The sequence below is a fragment of the Saccostrea cucullata genome, unplaced genomic scaffold (assembly GCF_032062105.1).
Source record: "Saccostrea cucullata isolate Sc308-1 unplaced genomic scaffold, CSIRO_AGI_Scuc_v1 ctg26, whole genome shotgun sequence".
NCBI lineage: Eukaryota > Metazoa > Mollusca > Bivalvia > Ostreida > Ostreidae > Saccostrea > Saccostrea cuccullata.
The window spans coordinates 338,137-348,965 of record NW_026935606.1 but is presented as its reverse complement, the minus strand read 5'-3'; the positions used below and the strand labels follow the sequence as shown (position 1 = coordinate 348,965).

Below are 10,829 nucleotides of genomic sequence, written 5' to 3'. Positions count from 1 at the left end.
AACCTCCTTAAGGAAATTTTTGAACTTCACTAAACCAGCATGTAATATCTTCCGTTTTGCATCAAGAATATCTTTCGGAGCATAAATGTAACACGTTGATGCGGAAATATAAGAATTAGAAAATGATGAATCTGAATAAAATCACAATGCCCTAAATTCTAGACGTCATTAACAGGAAATATAACAACAGTTGCTCGACAATCAGCAATGTAGTAAGCTGATTTGTAATAAAAATCACAAGTTAAACGCTTCAGTCTTCCTGATTCTATTTGAAGTTAAGAGTGGGACCATGTAATCTATACATTATAGTGTCGTATCAGATTCTGGATATAAATAACAACAAATAAATGAATTTCATTAGGAAATGGACTGGAAAATTGTTGAAATACACCAAGATCAAAGGAAAATTACATAGATTAATTGAGTGCAATTTTCAGCGCATTTGAACGCATTCACTTTGTTGATTTCACATGTCTTACATGTATTTCTAGCTCTCATTGAATATTTTGTGACAAATGGTATTGATTATAGAATCTGGACAATTCCTACCCCTTTTACTTTTTTATCTTTTCATTACAGCAATTTCTCTGTAAAATGAGAAATGATTTGTAAAATTATGTCTTCAGGCTTTAAAAAATTACACAGTGCAACCAAATTTGTTCTATATATGTAATAATATGTAGACTTGTGGATTAAGTCTTAAGTGCATTTTTTCCTACCTGTAATGATTAAAAAATATAAACATTTTCCAACAATATTAAAATAAAAGCTAATGGAAAATGCGCACAGCACCTTTATATTTTGGCTCTTGGAAGGGTCTCTACTTGAGATGTGATATGGTACGTACCATAATGCTAGCAAGAGAATCCTCAAAAGCAAATATTAAGAGAGAAACATTATTTTCTCTTGTTTTGAATTTGCCATTAAAATTCAAAACATTCTGAGAGACAAAAAGACAGATATGAAGAACAGTACATGTGAGAAAGGGGAAGATTATTTCTTTCACAATATTTGGCGTCCTGAAAGATGGAAATAAGGTTAAAGATGAAATACTGATGAGAATCCGAATTTTCTGCGACATTATCTACTCTTGTGACTGACGATAACCCGCTACTTTTGGTGCAAAAGGTCAGAATGTCTGGACGGGATACTGAAGACTCGGACTGACCAATTATTGATTGGCTCATTTGCATGCTTAATGAAATCTGCGGGGATTAGATCAAATGAACGTGCCACGTGCAATTAGCAGGACAAACGACAGAGCTAAGTGATCATTACAAACACTCTGAGAGACAAAACAAATTGAGTGAAACAATTTACAGAAAGCAGTGCCCTGTGTTCGGACCGAGATACACTTAGTCAGTTACACTGTAAAGTGTAATCATTTTATTTCTTGGGAATTAAGTTTTCGGTCTTGTAACATTTTTGTCCTAATATAATTTTTCAGTAATTGTTAAGTTCTATGGATGTTTCAAGATCAACCGAAATGTAAAGAAAGCTTCCATATTAAATTGCTTTTAAATCATTAAAGTAGACACAGAATCTTTTAATTAATATGAAACTTCTATGCCTTGCACGCTTTTTAGAGCAAAAAAAGGTGTGGAGATTTACTTTGAAAAATAATAAGAAGTATGTTATTTGTTAATTCTGTTAATAACAAATTAATAACGAAAAGATATATGCCAATTATTGCAATATCTTAACATCCATTTTAATAACTTCTCTGGGCCTGAATCATTCGGCATTATTTAATCAATTACATATATTTGTCATTACTTGAGTTTTATAGGAAAAACACATTGACCTTAACAGACCAAAGAACAGAAATAATACAGATGATGAGATTGCATTTCTGAAATACTTGATACCTACTATCAAGGCTTGAAATGAAAACTTTTTAAGATAGGATATGTGTAGGATATGTGTATCTCAGAAGGATAAGAATGTCCCTTTCGGAAATGGATATTAAAATTTGAGTCAAATACTTTGAACAAAATTATCCTAATATTTGCATTTTAAAAAACTTTAAAAGTTTTCAAAAACATAAGAAGAAGAAGGATTGATACTAATGCTGAATTTAAAAAAAGAAAAAGAAACTTTCGCTTTTTCCTCTGAATGCCTGAAAATCATTTAATATTTTTTTCGTTTTGCCAGGAGATTTGTGCAATCACGAACCTCGCATTTAGTCGAGTTTATATGGCAGTCTTCGGTCTCTTCATGACATACCTGTTTGTAAGTAGATTTGTTTTTTCAAAAACATTTTTGCATGTAAAAGAACATTTTGTCAGTTTATGTACACATACAGGTCTGTATTATCAATATTTTTCTTAAGAATTTAAAGTTTCGATTGACGTCATTTTAGTCCAAATTATTACAATAGTGAAGCAAATTGCATTTTAGAATTTCTTACTTTTTTATAGGTGTATGCAAGATTTTCAACACTACCAATATCTTAATAATAGAAGACTTTGCTTATTTTTTTTTTCGCTTGTAAAAAAAAAACGTTACAAATGAAGGTTTAGTTTTATTAATTTTTCTGTGAAAACTTCAAAAATTTTAAATTTCCAATTAAAATTCTCCAACATTTTTTTGTATTTATCTTTATATGATTAAAAAAAATAGTTGAAAGACTATGACTTATTTTTAAAACGTCAACACTGTAGTCGAAATCAAAAATATTTCATATTTTCATCATTTAACCTTTAATTAAAAGCATCAGTCAGATTCAATGAAAATAAAAATTACATAACTTAAGTTATACATCAAAGTCTTTGTTATAAATATCTAAAGCTTATAATTTAAAAAAGAATTGATTCGCATAATAAAACTTGTGGTTTGAAATCCAAATTAATCAAGTGCTTTCTTACAGATTTATAAATGAAAATGAAATCTGGCAAGGATGATTAGTGGTTATTCTTCACCCCTTTTCTCTTATTTTTTTCTCTGGGTTGGAAAACAAAAACAAGATTAAGAAATCGATAAATGAAAGGAGTTGAGCCATATTTACGGTTCCAAAATGTGAAATAAATCTTTGATCGGCACTGATAATGTCTCGAAAGCCACAATATTTCTCGTCATCCTTGGACACTAGAGGATTTGAAATGCCCGATTTGACGCTTGATAATTCAATTTTGTTATCTGGAATATAACAACTAAATCTGGCTCTTTTGCCAGTAGCAAAATAATTTGGGGATAATTTCTCGAAAAATTACATTTGCGGTGTTACGTAAGGGGAGTGTGGTTTTAAGAAATATTTAAAAAACAGAAAAATAATTAAACATATCTTATCCTCATCTTTTTTTCAGTGATGGGTTAAGATATCTATCTTCAAAATTAAGAAATATATATATCAGTTAAATTTTGGTTGTTACGCAATAAAAGCTAGGTTGCTTACATCACAAATTACTTTCGTCTAAAACAAATTCATCCGCATGTAGTTACATTTTAATTTCATTCAAAGGCATTTTAAGGGAGAATTTATTTTCTTCACTAAATTACGAAAAATAAAGTTTTAGGAATGAATTTAATAGCAACGCAACCGCCTAGCAGTTCATATAGCATAAACTGTCTCAACTCAGGTTAAAGCAGTATAACTTGGGTAACTATTTAATTCTTCCCTTGAATAAAGTCTTCTGTTGATTTTTAACCCTTTTTATATTTCATGTCAATTTTTCTGAGTTGTGTTTTACTCCGTCCGGAATTTTTTTTCATCAAAAAATATCATTTACAGGAAATTATGTCATTAATCAAGGAACATTATTACAAATACAAGAAATTTAACCATTCAGCAAAATACAAAAACTATTTTGTCCTTATTGCAAATGTACTAGAGTATGAAATATTGTTTAAATAAAATTATATATATTAAAATCACCTGCACTAACACGCGTGCCAGAAAACATATGTAAAACAGCATGAATTATTTCGCAAATATTATCTTCTTTTCAAGTTTGTGGTCTGCAATATGCTTGACTTCAAAAATATGATATTTACTTTTTTGTATTCATCTTTTACGACCAATTTTAAGATAAACTTGCATAATTATAACCACTTCGTTGGCCATTAACTATATCTTACACAAAAGTTGAAATTTCTTATGTAAAACTATCTAACTGGGCAATCTTACAACGGGTTGGTATCCTATTACCCCAAAGACGTAAACAAAAAGGTATTTTGTAGCCACCAGGTCATTTTTATAGCTTTGTATGATTTACTGGTTTTTAAAATGTGATAATTTTGCAAATTTATGAAGTGGGGTTGTGCTTTTTTCATAGCAGTTATCTTTTCCATCATTTTTTCTTCAAGCAATCAACGCTGGAGATAGCGACTTCGCAGGAAATATGGATTTTTTTCCCAACTACTGTAAATTATAATTCTAAAAGGTGTTAGATTTCAAAAGGAACACCAAATCCATGTCTGAAAAGCCATTCTCGCATTGTCTCAACGGAAGTATGGTTTTTTAGGGGGACAACAAAAAGCAGAGCGTTAAAGAGGCATTAATGCAACTTTCCCATTCCTCATTTCTGGCCAATTTAGCCCATTATTTATCCAAATTCATATCACTACATCCTGACAATGATGTCACTATAATTTATCATCTATGAATATGATATAAACATCTTTGCTCAATCATAATGTTTTATTGTGGCAATATATTAAATTAATAATTCTGTGGAACTATTATGGAAAAAACTGTACTTGTCGTTTTTATGTCAGAAAATGGATGTGCAAAACAACTTGTATGAAATATATCAGATGAAAATAAGATTGATAAAGTGATTAAAATCATTGAAAGCTATTGGTGTGGTTCGCCAGTATATTGATTTAAATCTGCAATATATATCTTTTTGAAATGCGCTTCATCTTCCGTTAAAGCCCACTTTCTTCTCTATCGCGCGGAAGGATATTAGGAAAAAACTTGTTGAAATTTACACAAAGAAGGTAACATGCGGAAATGATTAATGCGAATAAAATATGATTAATACCGAAAGAAGTATTTTCCTTTCTGCATGGACCTAACGCCATAATGATTTTCCAGTGACGATTTTACACCTCCCTAACTTTTAACGAGCAGGTGCGAGTTGAGCCTCTCTTCGATGAGAGAAAAAAGTTCCCAGGGCTTGGGCTATAATCTGCTGGGGAATTTCATAAAAAGACAAGGAATTAGAGAACCTCTGTTCGGGTAGGCTTAGGTATGCAAAGTATAGAGTCAAATTATTTACTCAAGGTCCTTCATAGAACTTGCATTATTAGAAGCACTGAGAACTGAAATATTATTTTAAAAGAGATTTTTTATCAATGCGCCTCACAGATGAACCAAGGAGTGAAAACAAAACAGTTGGAAAACAACACATGTACGGAGATTTTTCATTTTCGATAGAAAGTAATCAAAAGTGATCATAACATCCAAAACTATTGGCCAGCATAACGAGAATAGAGATGATATTTCCTTGAAATCACGACAAAAACTTGCAAACAAATTATGTCTTCAGAATTGTTTACGTTCTGGCAAATGTTACTTACAGCAAAGTGAGGTTATTAAACCTTATTTCACGTCAGGAAAACGTACCTTTTCTGTGAAGATATGTCATATAGGCAGATTTTCCTCCGATGCAACGTGTTCCACTCTGAAATAACAAATCCAAAATATAAGCAAATGTTAGTGAAGGTTTTGCTTTAAATACATTATATTAAGAGTTTATGCATTATTCTTGTAAATCCTTTCCTACAAATTACCATATTATGCAAACTATCATTATTAATATGCATTTATCGGTTTATTTCGTATGTTTTATTCATAAATCTCACTTGGATAGGGTAACTTTTGAATGAGGATCAATTTCAGATTTAGTATCGCGTATTGTGGCAAAAAGGTTTTTAATTGCATTGAAAACTAGAAAATTACGAACATAGCAATGTGTGCTATCTGAATGTTTCGATCAAAAAGTTATAAATTGTGCTTTTGACATGTGCCCCATATATTCTTTTGGTGAAAGATAAAAGGTTCCTTAAAAATTAGGGGCTACACTGTACTATAATTATTCTATTCTGAAAATAAAAAGTACCTAAATTATTTGTACTTGGAACATGAAGAAATACTTGTACCTGAAGAAATAACAATGGACTAGCAGTAAGAATCATAAAAGAACCAATACATAAATGAATGTTATTGTATTGTTCAGATGGAATGTCTTATCATCATGCTCCGAATATTTCACTATCCATATACTGATACTTTAATTAATATCGATCTCAAAATTAGCATGTTTTGATTAAGTATACACTGCTTAAAACTGATGCTAAAATGACCTTTCCTTATATAATGAAGGTTTTTAACTCTAAGATACTCAAGGTGTCTTTATATCTAACTTCCTATTGAGAATGCTTCTTTTCTGCATAGACAGATTAGAAGCCATCAGACGTAAAATCTGTCAATAATGAACACATCAAAGTAAATTCAACGTCTTTCACCTTAATCCAAGGGAGTTAGCATGCTTTTCTATTAGTGGTTATAATGCATCTTATCGAGCTTGCTAAATTAAGCTATTCTCGAATTTCCCAAAAGTCTTTCAAATGTTCTTTTAATTTAGAATTTCAATAGTGTCCATTCCCTGCGTATTACCTTTTATTGTTAGTTGTCCGTGTTTCCAAAATAATGTTTTTCGATAAGATAAACATTGTCCGAAAATGAACCTTTGCTATCAAAATTAACACTCGTCGAAAAGAGAAGAGCTCCTAATTAAACTTGAAAGAATTAAAGAAACTAATTTCGTTTCGGCATTTTAGTACTTACAAAAACACCTGTATTAGAAAGGCTTTGTAGGGATTTGCTTGGTGATCACAATGCGTTTTGTGAATGTGTCATTCTCATGATTGAAAAAATGGCTAGACCATAATTAAGAATAATAAGACCAAAACGATAAAATAAAACTACTAAAAGAAAACAAGATGAATGCCACCATAACAAATAAATCAAATAGCGCATGGAATGGAAAACTAAATTCAGGATTTAAATGTTTTATGTTGCTTCGAGCTCTGTTAAGGAAAAGAGTTTGATAGGTAGTAAATAAAATTAACATCCATGATCCCGATCCAGGCTGCAGCCTATTCGTCTTATATGCACATCGATATAAAACTCATACATCAATTCTCACGCCAAAGACTAAGACCATTTGTTTCAAATAAATCAATGGAAAAGTGTGAAATATTAATTTCTCTAGCTTTGGAGTGATATTTTAAACAAAATTATCAATATAATTCGAATTATCGACAAAAACGACACATTTTATTCTACTGAGGCATATAATTTATCAGACGATTAGCCTCAACCGACTCCAGAGTGCGCCAAACACTTTATTGATGTTACAGTAGTTTACAGACACCGTATCAGTTTTCCGGGTTTCCTTTTGTTACAGATATGATCCAGAGTTGTTCAGCGATCGACAGCAAAGGGTCGTAAAAGCGTCGAGCAATTTCAGGAAAACCAAACCAAATCGTTTTGGGTGGAATTTGAACCTGCATTCTCTAAAATGAACTGTCAGGTCCAAAGAGGTTGTTAAGATCCGGTGCCGAGAAAATTATAGGTCTGTTACGTGCACTGTCCTCTCTTTCCCGTGCGAGATTGCGCGAGATCTGAAGATGCACGATTAAATTTGACACTTCGCTCATCTGCCATCCCCAATTCAAACTCTCTCTAGGCAACTGCATTTGCTGGCGCTACTATTTATTATTTATATATCAAAAACATAAAAATACTCATTAATGTAGATATTTTAATAATTAAAATAATACTAATCACTATGCAGAGATAAAGTAAGTATCGATTACACTTCTTTAAATTACATTAAGAATGAAAGCGTGCTTAGGGCCTTGCAAACAGAAATATTCCACTTTTTAGCCTAATTTTCAAGAAACGAACAAAAAAAATACATATCGAATTTATTTAATGTACATTTTTAAGTATTGATATTTTGTGCATTAAGTATTTATATTCTATGCAATTTCAGAGCAACTGATTAAAAGTTTATCTAGGGGCTAACTGTCCCCTATGCTCACCAAAGTAAGAAACTGATTCATATTTGTAAATGAATGGTAGATATATATAATGACCAGGGTGGGGGTAGGGGTGTTACATATAGCTAGCATTGTATAAAATAAACTTTCCTTTCAAACAGCAATCATTGCTTTTTTTCGGTGGATTTGTCAGTTGCACTACAAATAACTATAAGTAGTAACAACAGAAAATCAAATGTATACATTTATTTATATGATGGCATAATGTGTCCTCTTTGGAGGTCCGTGTTTGCTCTGCTCCTAATTGTATTGTTTTTTTTTTACATGTATTGGCTTTTTGATGTTGAATATTTAGTCCAGTACTGTTCGTTATCTCGTTATCTTATATTTCATAAAAGAGAAAGTGGAAAAATAAGGAAAAAATTTAAAACATATGTCGATCAAAACTGTGTTTCTCGGTTCCTTTCTTGGGTAAACAACGAAGAAAATACGATAAGATTAAGTTTTTATTTCCCAGAAAAATTCATTGAGAAAAAGAGAAGAAACGCTTTCGGTACAAGAGAAGTGATTATGTTAAGCAAATGGTTATAGGATATTAAGTTCACCAAATAACTAATTTGTCACGTAACAAGGATGATGTATCATTGCTTGATGAGGCAGAGGTTAATCAGATGACTAATTACTAACAAACACCGTTACTCGTCAGACCATGTACTGTAGCATCAGTCTCCGATAATTTACATCCAGACTCGGGTATTAAAGTGATTACATGCACCTAAATAGCGATAAGTCTTGGGTTGTTTTAATTTTTTTTTTGCAAAACTCATCAAAGAAATATATGTAGATAACAAACAGTGATTCCGAAACTTCATAAGAATCCTTACAAATAAAGATACATTGCGGCTTCTAGTAAATGTTCAACCAAGCCTCTTTTTCATTCCTCACTAAGATATTGACAATAGTGAAGGAAAAACCTCAAGAGTACTGTGCAACAATATATTCAAGGAGTGGTGTGAATCAGATGTGGATACTCCAAAATTCCAAAGAAGTTTTGGACAATTTGAAACAAAAGATTTTACCAAAATTAAACGCTTAAAAACTTTTAATTTTTCAACTTTATACACAACCATTCCCCACGATAAATTAAAGCCCAGTCTTTTTTATATCTTTGACAGCTGTTTTTTCAATAAAAATGGAACTCGTAAATTTACTAACCTCGTCATTGGTCATTCGCAAAATCATTTTGTTAAAACATATTCTGATTGCACACACAAGTACTCTGAAGTTGACATCAAAAAGATGCTTGAGTTTCTGACAATGTCTATGTGGTTTTTGGAGACCAGGTCTTCCAACAATCTATTGGAATCCCCATGGGTACCAATTGCGCTCCGTTATTAGCAGACTTATTTTTGTATTCATATGAAGCAGAATTTATGCAAAATTTTATGCGAGAAAAGAAGAAAACACTTGCTGTGGCCTTCAACTCAACATTTAGATATATCGAGGACGTATTGTCAATTAACAATAGTAATTTCCATTCCCATGTCGATACTATATATCCTGGTGAGCTTGAGATAAAAGATACCACAGAGTCTGACACATCTGTTTCATACTTGTATATTTTACTTCAAAATGATACTAATGGTAATCTATCAACCAAGTCTTATGATAAACGTGATGACTTTAACTTTTCTATCGTGAAATTCCCTTACCTATGCAGCAATATACCTTCATCACCTGAATACGGAGTTTACATATCTCAGCTCAGTTGATTCGATACGCTAGACCATGCTCTTCGTATGAACAATTTCTAAAACGAGGTAAATTATTGACAAACAAGTTGATGAAACAAGACTACCAGCAGTCTCATTTAAAGTCATCATTTGGTAAGTTCTATGGTCGATACTATGACCTTGTCAGCAAATACAATTTATCATTGAGTCAAAATCTGGCTGAGGTTTTTCATTAATTGTTAGTCCATTATTTATACACTGAATTGACGACGGATTTTTCCGTTATTTCCCGATCATAAAAAGGAGCACACGGCGGGTGTGACCGGTCGGCAGGGGATGCTCACTCCTCCATGGCACCTTATCCCACCTCTGAAGTTTTGGAGGTCTGTGTTTGCTCTGTTCCTATTTTGTATTGTTTTATCAGAATTTGACGCAATGATAAATTGTATTTGCTGACAAGGTCACTGTTTCAACCATACAACTTACGAAATGATGACATATAACGAGACTGCTTATATTCTTGTTTCATCAACTTGTTTGTCAATAATGTAGCTCGTTTTAGAAATTGTACATGCGTAGAACATGCTTTTGCATATGGATTTAGCTGAGAGATATAAACTCCGTTTGCAGATGATGAATTTATAATTAGTAAATCAAATGTAAATTATAAGTCTAAAATGAACTACGTATTCTATAATAATTATGCTTAGCATCCTGTCGCAAGAGCTACAGGCACACAGGCAAACTCTTAAAAATTGTTTATAAAATAAAGTTTATTGTAAACTAAGTTATAAGTAATAATTTTTACATGCATCAGAAAATTTCATTAATCATTAATGTGCAAATTTCACACCCAGTGATTATATATCTATAAGACTTTAACGATAACTACACCCTGGTTACATTTTCAGAAAATGAACTTAGCATAAGAATTGAACTTAATCGTCAGAATTATTGCAATATGCACTCCAATTTACCACTATGATTTCGAACTGCGCTGTTTTAGTCAAATTTTGCAAATGAGTAAACCACATTGTTAAAATACTAATTGAAGTTGACTGTATTCGAAAGATATTGATCAAA

At 31.7% G+C, this 10,829-nt stretch overlaps 1 long non-coding RNA gene across 1 annotated transcript in view; it reads right to left on the bottom strand.

Moving 5' to 3' along the window:
* Nucleotides 1–10,829, bottom strand: part of LOC134243413 (uncharacterized) — a 39,529-nt gene that overhangs the window by 12,989 nt on the left and 15,711 nt on the right. Inside the window, exon 2 of the long non-coding RNA XR_009987025.1 lies at nucleotides 5,570–5,627. This is a non-coding gene — a long non-coding RNA (uncharacterized LOC134243413). The remainder of the gene's footprint in view (nucleotides 1–5,569; nucleotides 5,628–10,829) is intronic.